General features: G+C 40.5%; 1 non-coding gene across 1 annotated transcript; it reads right to left on the bottom strand.

The window, feature by feature from the left end:
- Nucleotides 1-2,060: 2,060 nt before the first annotated feature.
- TRNAH-GUG lies at nt 2,061-2,132 on the bottom strand. The gene has a single exon. It is a non-coding gene; the product is annotated as a tRNA-His (tRNA).
- Between the last annotated feature and the right edge of the window lie 10,236 nt (nt 2,133-12,368).

Genomic DNA, 12,368 nt, shown 5'->3' with positions numbered 1-12,368 from the left:
ACTTATGTCCATCCACTAATAAGTTGTGCTACTGGTGACAGAAATGAGTCATTAACTGTTCCTTGTTTGGCTGGGGTTGCTTTATTGAGAAGGAAAAGGGACTTCAGCACCTGTTTGAACAAGAAATACCTCATGACAAATGGTTCAAAGTAACTATTTGCTGCTAACAATAAAATAAAAAATTATCTTCCAAATACATTTCCAGAACAGTAAGCATGAGTTGGCAATATGACTCATATTCATAGAAATTGGGTATTATTTCCTGCTTTTCCGTCTAAAAGCATTGCACTCCAAGTTTTCAAAAAGCCATGTGAGGGGATCCACAAATTCCATGAGCTGGTGCTGCCAGTCCCAGCCCCTTCAGTGTCCGTGCACATGAAACTAACCTGCCTAGAGATTGGGTACAAAATGTTCTTTCAGAAAAAGCTGTGCATAGCCAAAGGCAAAGAGAAGAAAATTACATGGAAAAAAGTCAAGTGAAAACAAGAAGCTAAAAAAGGAAATAAATGTATAAATACAAGTATAGCTCTAAAACAGAAGAGTGTGCTTCAGACTGAAAACACTGAAGTACATTTGGGTTGTGTTGTAGAAAAAGGAAGGTTTTAAGACACATATGAAGGTTTTCAGGCACATTTATTCATCCAAGATTTCCTACACACACTGTGAATATTTACACTCCTTTTTTTTCCCTTTTTTTTTTTTCCCCCCCGTTTCTGGGGGATATTTCAGGTTTTTTGGACCGTCATGCTACAGAAGCAAGGATAGTAGTGAATGACTCATAGAAGACATTTCTAACCTATTAGTCAGATATCTGTTACGGGAATAAGTATTGATTCTGTGCCTGTCTAAGTGAAAGATGTGTCTGATGGCTCATAAGGGAAGGTATGTGATATTCAGGGAGCATGGTTTTCTCCAGTAAATGTATGTGTCTTTCCAGACAGAGGTTCCCAGACAATGCTGTATGTACTTTTAGTGGTGTTGGAAGGGTTTCAGACCAGTTCTGCACATGTTGATCACCAAATCAATTAAATTTAGGAATCCTGCTTTAGATGGAATCACTACAGCTTGCTGGTGGGAGCCAGGGGAGCAAGTCTAACTCTGTCTGTACTGAACCTGTCTGCCCATGGGAACATGTTAACATTAGAATTTAACAACTGATCATCAGTAATTTCCTATCTGGAGACAGGTATGAGAGTTACTGAGCAATTGGCTCTCTAGGTCACTGATGGGTGGCATTTGCCTGTGTGGAGATACTCCTGTGATAATTTAGGGATGAGGTGAGAGGAGAATGAGGATAGCTCTGGTTTAGGGAAGTGGACTGGGAAATACAACACTGAAGTCAGGCATACTAAGAACCAGGAGGAGAAGATCCCAAAAGAATGGAAAAGGCTGAAAACACTCCACTACTGTGTGTATACCAGCCTGGTAGAGAGTCATGATGTCTGTGTAGGAAGCACTTTGGTGAATAAATGGACAACCCCCATTTTGAGGCTCTGACTCCCATTAAATCTTTTCCATTTACTTCAAAGGGACCAGGCATATGCTTGAAATTATGCAAAGACTGATTTTTTTTTCCTGGATCAGGACCTAGAGTGATAAATGGTTAATTTGTGTATGGGAATCAAGTCACTCTAGATACTTTGAGTTGGGTAAGTTTGTATTCTTTCTTTAAAAAAAGTTGCTCCTCTGCACTTATAACATAATATGCTTAATAAGCATATATTAGGAACAAAATATATGCTTGCTAAGGTAGAAAATCAACAGCAATATCTAAGCACAAGTTTACACAATGACCATCTTTGTCTGCTTCCTTTTTGTGTATGGTATGTATGTATGTATGGCCAGTCTCTTCGCAAACGAAGATCCGGGGAAGGTCTTTCCACCTTCCAGCCTGCACATTGGATTTTTTAGGTGAGACACAGTGTGCGCGGAACTGAGCCCACCCTTTAATCCTGAGGTTCATCTGCCGGGGCCAAGCACGCTTGGACAGTGGCAGTGAGGTCCTCAGGACGTAGATGGATTGCCTTACAGGGCTAACGAGCTCCATCTGCCCGGGGAGGGGCCCTGACCGGGAATCGAACCCGGGTCTCAGCGTTCACAGCGCTGTGCTTTAACCACTTCACCACCAGGGGCTCCCTTTCCTTTTTGTACTTAAGAAAGAAATGACAGATGCAAGTTATAACTCTGGAAAGTAAATCTAGGGCCACAGTAAAGCTTAAAAAAAGTATTTTCTGTCCCTTATTTGAAGTTTTCACTTGTTTCAGCATTTGTCTCTCCTGGCTACCTTTGATGTGGCATTGTTTCTGGCTCCATCTGCTTATGGGATCCCCTGCACATATAATTAAGAAAACTATGTTCTGATGTGTCATGCAACTTCTATTGCAGGGAACATGAACACTTACACCTCACCAGTCTCAAGAGATAGACAACCATTTAGCACAAACAAGACTTTCATGATGGTTTGAAAGCCATCTCTAAGCACACTCTACACAGCAAGCAAGGCCAGGCTTTGCATCCCCCAGCAAATTCACACGGGTCAGTCATCTCATGGATAGCAGTTATTCACAGTGCTAAATGAAGTGAGAAAGCAGCCTACAGCTGAGCCAGGGGATGAAATCTTGTACTCTTCTTTCCTTGGAAGCAGAAGAAGAGCAGAGCAAACTCCAAGGAAGGAAAAAAGGACTAGAAGAGATTACATGATTCACCGAGTCCATCCCCAGTCCACAACCAGGTAATATGCTTCTGGATCAAAGAACTCTACTCTTTCCCACACTGCAAAAGCCTCAGAGTATTTTGCAATATCTTATAATAATTTCCACACTTTTACTATAAAACGAGCTCTAGAAAATATTCTTGGCATCTTCCCAGATCAGAAATGTTGTACTTTCAATAAAAATGCAAAGATCCCTCCTAATCAGATCTAGAAAAAAATTATTTCTTGAATCCACCATGGTGATCAATCTAACTTTGGTTACAAGAGCTAGAGACAGCAGACAGGCATGAGAGAAGTGTCTTCAGCCCTAGCTGTCCCTGATCAGTGTGAAAGGATGAGAGGTGAGAGAGAGAGAAATCTGTCCTTCTACCCACCAAGTGTTGGTGGGAGGTGAGAGAGATGTTTTTTGCCCCTTTGCTCTTCATTTTGGAAGGTTAAAAAACCTCCCATGCCCTATTAAGGCCATTTCCTGCAGTTCACAGGAGTATTTCTCCCTGCTTGTGTTGCCCTATATTTATCTCTGCAGCAATGCTTCACAGTGACAACGAGAAAATTAAGGTACCAGACCTTTCAGCTAGAAAGCCATCACTGCCAGGTTCAGGCAGCCGAGCTCAGAGCTGCTCCGGGAGCCCAAAAAAGAGGGTTAAAATCTGTCCCAGACCCACTAGATGGCACTGTGTATGGCTGTACCAGCCTTTACGAACCCAGGCAGAGTTTAGCTTGAGCCCGGCAGCTTCAGTCTCAGCTGCGTGGCTCTGATTCCCAGCACAAGTCAATCTACCTGGAACCTTACCCGGCTGTTCTGCCCGTTCAGCAGCTTTCGGGTTCACTCAATCACACTAAATAAGGTTCTTTCCAATAATTACCACTGTGTTGTTTTTTGGTTGGTTTTTTTTTTTTTTTTTTCTTTTTTCCTCAAGAAGCTCCATGATTATATTTTTCCATTCCTGGATCTTCCCCAAAACATTCCAGAGGTTTCAGGAAATATTTAGAAAGTCAGTAAGTCTGAGTGTCCTGTCTGGCTGGTGTGTAATGTGTATGTGAGTGGAAGGGTACAAACTTCAAGCAAGCTTTCAAAAAACCCTGCAGATTACAGGAATTTTGATGTGACCCCAACTTTCCATCTTGGTTGCACTAGGTTGAGTCTGGACCCCAAAAAAGTCAGTTGGGGAAGGAGGGTTTCCACTGGGATCATGTAGAGTTGGATAGGGGCCTCTGTCAGGTTTCCAAACACTGAAAATAAGTGTGCTGATATTTGGTTAATCTTTGCTCCTTTTCTGATCAAGGTTTCTACCCTTACTATGAGCAATGTTTAATGGGTTGTGCTCACAGTGAAAATGGATGGGACCATTGGGAAAACTGATAGGACTGCCATTTTCAGTTTGGAGAGCAACACTTTAGCCAAGTGCAGTTTTCTAATTGAAATGTGAGTTAAAATCTCTGTTTCTTTCTGTCTCTGCTTCTGTACACTGTTTTCTATAACCTCCTGTCTCTGGCTTCTGAAAGTTTCTCTTCTGTTGCAGCTTAAGCAGCATCCTGAGCAGGGCTCTAAGACTGTTTTTGCGGTCTTTGGAACCCTCTTTTGCGTCTCCCTAAATAAAAGTGCTATTTGAAACAACTCTTCTTCATTCTCTCACATCATTATTTACTCTAATATACTGGATTAGGCATTTTCCAACCATGCCATTTAAGATTCAACCACAAACTAATCTATAAACCGTAGACAAATTGTGCAAGTTGAACAAATATCAACAGTTCCTGGGTCTTGTGCATTTATCATAGAATCACAAAATACTTTGCATTGGAAGGGACCCTTAAAAGTCATATAATCCAATCGCACCACAATGAGCAGAGGCAACTTCAATGAGATCAGGTTGTTCAGACAACCATTCAACCTTACCTTGAATTCCAGGGATAGGGCATCTCTCTGGGCAACTTGTTCCAGTGTTTCACCACCTTCATAATAAAAACTTTCTTCCTTGTATCTAGTCTAAATTTTCCGTCTTTAAGCTTAAAACCATCATCCCTGTCCTGTTACAACAGGCCCTGCTAAAAAGTCTGTCACCATCTCTCTTATAAACCTCCTTTAGGTACTGAAAGGCCTCGATAAGGTGTCCCTGGAACATCCTCTTCTCCAGGCCAAACTCCAACTCTCTCAGCATTTGAAGCACTATTTCAGAGAAAGCTTCCATGACCAGGTAGTGCAGGTCACCGAAGCCCTGTGAAGAAGGGCAAGTGCGCTCATCGAACCCTAAGTTCTTAGTTACTGCCTCTCACCTGAAGGGTACAGTCTTCAGACATGGCAGCAACAGTAAGTGACTGTATGAGCGTTCTTAGACCTCTTTCATGTGGATGCCATGGCCCACAGGAGCAGGGGATAAGCCAGATATCCCTCCAGAGGGATGTATCCCTCTTCTTATCAAGGACTTATCTGGAGATATCCATACATATCAAACCTGGATATAAAATACAAGCAGCAGAATCAGAAGTGAGGAATAACTGTGTGAGAGTGGGAGCAGAGTGGCCAAGTCCAAGGGTGAATGTGGTTAAAAACCCTAAAAGGGATCAAAAAAAGAGCAAAACCTTCTAAAGCCCCCCTTTTAGTCTTTATCATTTTCTTTGTTTCATAGCTGACTGTCCCCAGGTTTGTCTGGAGCCTGTACAAAATCCAAGTGTCATGAGAAACTTGAGAAACTTAGAGGTGTATCTAAACAAAAATTTTAGTGCTATGACTGGTTCAGCACAATACTATGTCACAGATTATTAAAACTAGCATTTATAATTGCAGGATAAAACAAATAAATTAGAAATTAAATAAAAATCCACAACGCACCAAAAAGTAGTATATGCAGACAAGTTACTGAATGAAGAATGGTTTACTGTAGATGTTTTTTTAAAGTAGACTCAGATTTGGGCATGATGTGCTGTACTCACTCATCACCCACAATGAGGTTTTGAGCTGTATTCACTGTAGAACCTTGAGAAAAAGCCCTTGAGACAGTTTGATCTCATAATGCAGCTTAAAGTAGCTTTAACTTGCACAAACTTGTTATACAGTCCAGTGAGCAGTAAACAATAATATATTCCAGATTTTACCTGTCCCATTAGGTAGGATTTACTGCACTGGTGTAGAAGCCAAAACTTGATCCCATATCTTCCACTACATCCATATAACAATTTTTTCCCAATTTTCAATCCGTTCACTTCAAAGATGATGGGCACATCTTCCTTCTATATTTTTCTCTACACCAGAAACAAATAATTTTTATGGCAAATTTTTTATTGTCCTTTGCAACTGACAGACAATTCCTGACAGATAATCTCTGGACATATTTTTTGAGAACTCTGGGTCAGAAAAAGGGTCAAAAGAGTTTGTCTCGGCATTCCTTTAGATCATGAACTTATGTCTTCCTTTAGAGTTGTGTGGTCTGGTTCATAAACTTGTTTCATAAGCCTCCTTGCTTCTTAAAAAAAGCGAACTTCTTTTAAGAAACAAACTTCTCCTTTCTTTTTCTTCTTGAAAAAGAAAAAAGACAACCTAAAAACCAAAAAAATATTGCCGTAATAGTCACTCGATCTTTAAAGAAAACTTTTCACAGATGCTGACAGCTGTGTAAGAATAGTTTGTCCTCAAACATAGAAAAGCTAAACAAATATGGTGAAAATAGAAGCTGTGAAACTTCAGTGGTGGTTTTCCATAAGATAGCTAATTGCATGCCTGTGTGTTCATGTTTTGTTGTGTCTTTTGCCACTATCAGTGACTCATATTTAAACAGCAGAGAGAAAAATATGTATTTGCTTCTCTTGTAAGTTCTTGTTTGGTACTCTTCTAATGAAGTAATTAACGTGAACATGTGAGACTACCGGGAAAGCTGGCAAATACAAATCAAACAGGTTTTTGATTATGAGCCTGCGGGAATCCTCCCTGAGCTCAACGTGTGCATGGAGGTTTTATAAGCAATTAAATTCTATCCCTGAAAATCCTACCTTCAAAGCTTTTTGGATCACCTGTAGTTTTATGGTTGGCTGCCAATAAAGAGAGCATAGAAGCTTCTAGGGAAAGCTCTAATGAGGAAAAGAAACATGAAACAAACTACACTTAACCTCTTTCCTGATGGTGTTGCTTTTTATACTGTATTGATGCTGCTTTAAACGGATTCTGCATTTGAAATTTACTGGCAGAATTATAAGGCAACATAGAAGGTGCTTTGCCACTTCCCATGCTGCAGCAGAAAAGCTAGTGGCACAAAATATTCTGCAGTGGAATAAGATCTTCAGTGATTTTGGTTTTTTTAACATTACAATACTTGCACAGTGGCTTTAAGTAGTTTAAGACATCAACCATGCTTCTGTATATGCTACATGATATCCATCACTATCGTCTTCCAGCTTTGGTTCGTGGCAGTATAGACATCCCCAAGATTTCTCTGCTCTCTCGTGGGACTCTTCAGCAGCAGATTATTGCCCTCTGTGCTCTCCCCCCTTAGAAAGGTTCAGTGACTTTACTTGCTGTCAGTAAGAGAACTAATGAGTTGCAGCCTGCTGTTGCCACTGCCTGGTACAGTGCATGTTTTGTAAAGCATGACAGGGAGTGTCTGTTCCACATTAACCTCGTGGCTGTGTCCAGTCCTGCTGGCCTTTGAACTGGTAGAGACAGGACACTGGGAAGCTGCTTTTGCCCATTTGCCATTGTATGCCTGGACATGAGGTCATAAAGAAAGCATGTGGAAAGGCCACAGTGTGTAGGGAAGGAGAGTTTTGCATCCTTATTTGCCCCTCCACAGGCACAGAGCCCAAAGCATGTGCTGACCTGTTGCCCTTTAAATACAGACTGTCCTCAATTAAACCCATCAAGACACCACAGGTTTAGCTATTCTTTCCTTTACAGCAGCATAACACTGCTAATTCAACAGATCAAGTGAGAAAAATCAGATCCAGCTTGTCTACACTATTATTTGTCCGTGGCTATAAACCACAAGTGGTTGCAGGTTGCATCTGTCAGCATGTAAACATTCCTTCAGCTGGTGTTCATCACAGCAATGGGGCTTGTTTAAAGAGTTATGTATATCACGATTACCGTTGAACATTCACCACCGCAAAGATGCTGCTGGCGATACGGGCTTGACAAGAGCAATTATGGATCTTTCCTCTGGAGAGACCCGAGGGTTGTCAGTCTCTTCTGAACTGCTGCTTGCTGCTGTTTCTCTTCAGGTGTACCAGAAAATGCTTGCAGAGAAGATTTTTGGACCCATGCTTTGTGTATCCTGTCCTGACCACAGGCAAAGCAAGCACATGTTTTTTGTAGCCTGCTACTCCTTTCATTCCCGTGGAGCACAGCACTCTCAGAGCACTGAAAGCAGCTGCTGCTTAACCAGTAGGAGAATACATCACCGCTGAGCCAGCTGCCTGGAAATGTTAATGCTGCTTTGTGGTTTCTTCAGTACTCTGGGCCAGCATTTACCTCATCAGATGTATCTTTCCTTTACTGCCTTATCCCAGTCTGTGCTTTATTCTCAGTGCAATCTATTTTCCATGACTGACAAGCCTGGGGGGTCCCCAAAGGTACTTAAACAAAAGGAGGATATAAAAAAAAATATGCACAGCCTATGGGAAGGGAGGAGGGAAAGAAAGTAAAAATACACTCACTGCTGCTATGAGAAATCCTCGCATTGGGGATGGAGAGCAGACACAGGACCTGGGAGAGGAGCGTAGCAGGACCAAGGAGGAGGATTGGACAGGGCTGAAGAGGGGAGGATTGTGATTCCAGCTAGACCTGATGAGACTGCAGACGAACAGAACATGAATAAATTTACAGAATCTACAGAAGCAAAAATAGAGTCCCAGGGCTATTTTTTTCCAAAGAGACACTATTATCATCCCTGTTTCACGAGTGAAGAAACAAAATGTTTAAGTGATTTGCTTTTGGAGGGTTTGGAGCCCGGGTTCCTCCAGACCTCAGGCAAGAGGTTTCTGTTACATGTATTACCTTCAGGTGACTTGGAGAACATTGATTAAAGTGACTCTAACTGGGCAAGACTCAAAATTTAGATTGAGGCAGGAAGGAAGTCTCTTTGAATCAGACTTTGGCTCTGATCTTCAACTCGCTTCCTTTCTTCCTTTAGGAAAAATAAAATAAAATAAAAAGAGCAGTGCTAAAAATATATGAAAGAAAGCAAGAGAAGACTAGTCCTAGCTATCTCCCTTTAGGCATGTAGTTTTTGGCCTGGTGTTATTAGGCTCCTCCTGTGAATCAGTTGAAGGGTCAATAAATCTAGAGCTCACCGGGATTACATGCACATTACCTCCACTCTGTGATTTCTGATTGATGCACTCACTACTTACCATGGTTGTCAGCATTCACCTTGCCTTCAGCAATGTAAAATATTGAGGCTTGCTCTCAACCTGTCAGCCTGATTCTCCTGTTTGGTCAGATGGTCTGCAATGCTTGCACACGACAGCTTGCTCCTCCACGGGGCACAACCCACTTCCTGTTTCCTTGTGAAAACACATGCTGGTAGTAAACTGCCCATTCATAATCCAACACAATCAGTTGATGTGGATAATTAGCTGACTAAATAGATGGTTAGCATCAGAAATGTGACAAAGAAGAAAAGAGAAATGCTGCATAGAGCTTGAAGTAAACGACATCTCGCTGCCTTTTCAGTATATGCTCATGCCTTTGTGCTACTGTAATGGTGCCTCAAAAATCGGCCCTAATTTCATAATGATATATGGCAACAGCCCTTTCCTGACAAGCAACCATGACTGTGCTTGGTAAGCATCTATTTGAAAATGGAAAAGATAAATAGTCCTTACAGTAATTAAGTCTCAAAGGGTTTTCTGTTCCTACTGCAGCTCCAAAAGAGATTCAGTTTCAAAATACATCTTAAATATTTCAACTGTGTATTAGAAAGGGTGTTTCTCAGTGAGGGCTGAGGATTCAGAATATGGGGATATCGATTACATCCTCCTTTAGCTTTCCACAGTAGGTTTCCAAGGAGGTAGCTAACTAGAACTAAATAGACAACCACATTTTTGCTGAATAGCTGGAAAGCAAAGGAAACACATTATGTGGTTTTTAAAGTTTTATGAATTTTGGAAAAGAGATGTAATGTTTCTGCTGAAAAATGCCGTCATAATTATCTATATGTTTTTTATTTCACTCCAAGAATTTTCAACAGTGAATGACTTTCTTGGGACCTTCATGAATAACTAAATAACAAACAGCATCACTGTCATGAAATGAGATGCTGCTCTGCACATCATATATATTACACGTAAATAATTAATTTTCCACTTCTGACATAAGGGTTTATAAAAATTATTAAAATAAATAATGTTGATTTGAGGGTCTTTTTGGTTTTTGTCTTTTTTTTTTGATACAATCACACTAAATCATTACACAGACACCTTTGGGCTTTTACAACATAAGGCACCATATGTGTGCACTTTTCAGAATTACTTTCTGACACAGAAAGGAACAGATGTGGAGTGACCATTGCCTTGGGAGTTTGATCTGCAGCATAGGAACCTCACTTTCATTATCCTTCACTTTCCACTGATCATACACTGGTTTCCTTTACATTTTCTCTTTTCTCACACTGCCCTACTCACATAAGAACTTTGGCAATTACAGTCATCTTCAGATTCCCTTCAAGATCAGAAAAACATTTGCTTTACTTCTGCCTTTCAGTTCACTGCCTGCTTTGGATAAAGCTGAGTATGGAAGTATTAAAATACCAGAGGAAAGCCTGCTGTCACAATGAGTTTAATCCAAAGTGCTTTGAAGCAATTCATCAAGAGTGGTTCCCAATTACTGCTTTTGGCTTTGGATCCACCCATGGCTTTCTACTCCAGCAAGAAGCATAAGTATTAAAAAGTTTCAAAAGATTTACCTGATGGGATTATCAGTTTGGTTTTCTGAATAATGCCCTCTGAAGGTTCAGATAAACATGCCACCACTTGAAAGCTCTCCGTAACACCTCAGGCTGAGATTAAAGGTCCTCTACAGTCAAAGCTCAAAGCTTCACAAACAGCCTTACAACTGAGCTGCTCTTTGGTCTTTCACGGCTGAGAAAGAATGCACTTTCTTGATTCTAACATCAGAATTATCTGCTGCTTTTGAAAACATAGTCATCACTATTGGAAAGGTTTGTATTCTGATACAACATTACTGGAAAATCTTAGCATCATTTTGTGATGCAATGCGGGTTCTAGGGTAATTGCTTGTTTGTTGTTGCCATCTGCTCTTTCTAAAACAGTGTGTTTCTTCCCAGTTGTAACATTATTTATATTTGAAAGATATCATCTTAAGGGAGGTTCTAAATTTTGTATCAGCAGTCATGGACAGCAATGCAGTTCAGCTCATAGAAAGGCCACTTATAGCAGGTAGACACAGACATGTGTATAACATATGAAACTAATCACACACTCAGTTTCTTTTCCCATAAGTTTTCAGTCCCATAAGATATTTGGATCTAAAAACTTGAATAGTTTTTGGAGTACTGTATAGAGGACTAGAGGATGTTTTGGTTTTGGTTTTCTTGGTAAAAATCCACACTTCTTCACTCATGCCTCAATCTGCGAAATTCAGGTACGGTGCCCCACAGTGATGCATTCTGTATCAGATTCCCTTTTAAAACTAAACCTTAGGAAATGCTGCACTGAGTCTGCAGGACATAAAGGAATACATTGCAGCAAAGGGAGTAGAATTAATTAGTAATGGCATAGAATTTTCAAATTTTAACCCAAGTGCTTTGCTGAGCCAGTGCAATCAAGGGGCAACTACCAATCTTGTCACTCTTGTGATCAGTGACAGGACTCAAGGATATGGCATGAAGCTGAGCCAGGGGAGGTTTAGGTTGTATATTGCCAAAAAGTTTTTTCACCTAAAGGGTGGTTGAGCACTGGAATGGGATCCCAAGGGGAGTGATCACAGCATAAAGCCTGTCTGAGCTCAAGAAGCATTTGGGCAATGCTTTTTGGCACAGGATGTGACTCTTGGGGTGTCCTGCATAGGGTCAAGAGCTGGACTCCATGATCATAATGGATTGCTTCCAAGTCAGCACATTCTATAATTCTATGATAAGGAAATTCTTCTTCCAGCTCTAGGTGAATATTGTACTTGGGCTTTGTTGGTTATTTTCCTTCTTTGGGATGTATTTTTCTCTGAGAACAAACAGAATAACTAGAGCCATTTATGGGGCAGAGCAAGAAGGAAGGAACCCTGAGTCCTCAATATATATAGAGAGAGATATATACCAAATTTATATAACTGTAGATTCCCCCAGTAGATTCCCCAGCCAGTTTCTGCCATCACCTGGGACTTTGAATAAGTCAGAATGCAAAATAAAACTACAGTTTGATTAGGTTTTCTGTATTTCCTAATTCTACCTGGAAACAAATGTGACAGATGTCCAAAAGAATTTAACAGCCTGAGAAAGACTTCTAGTTCTGCTTTTGTACTTGGAACATTGGCCTTGATACATGCATGTATACACAGAGTTAGGAAGCCTCATAATTAAAAATTATGCCTATAAATATTGTACAATACTCTAACATAAGAAGCACATATTATTAGACATCATAAATCCACAAAAAAAAGTAGATTTTTTTTATGCTCCTTGAAGATTCATCAGGTTGTAAAAATGAATAT

Source organism: Empidonax traillii, unplaced genomic scaffold (genome assembly GCF_003031625.1).
Source record: "Empidonax traillii isolate 1590-97213 ecotype Southwest subspecies unplaced genomic scaffold, ASM303162v1 scaffold348:size657943, whole genome shotgun sequence".
In the NCBI taxonomy this organism is placed as follows: Eukaryota; Metazoa; Chordata; class Aves; order Passeriformes; family Tyrannidae; genus Empidonax; species Empidonax traillii.
Note: the sequence above shows the minus strand (reverse complement) of the source record. Positions and strands in the feature narration are given on the sequence as shown.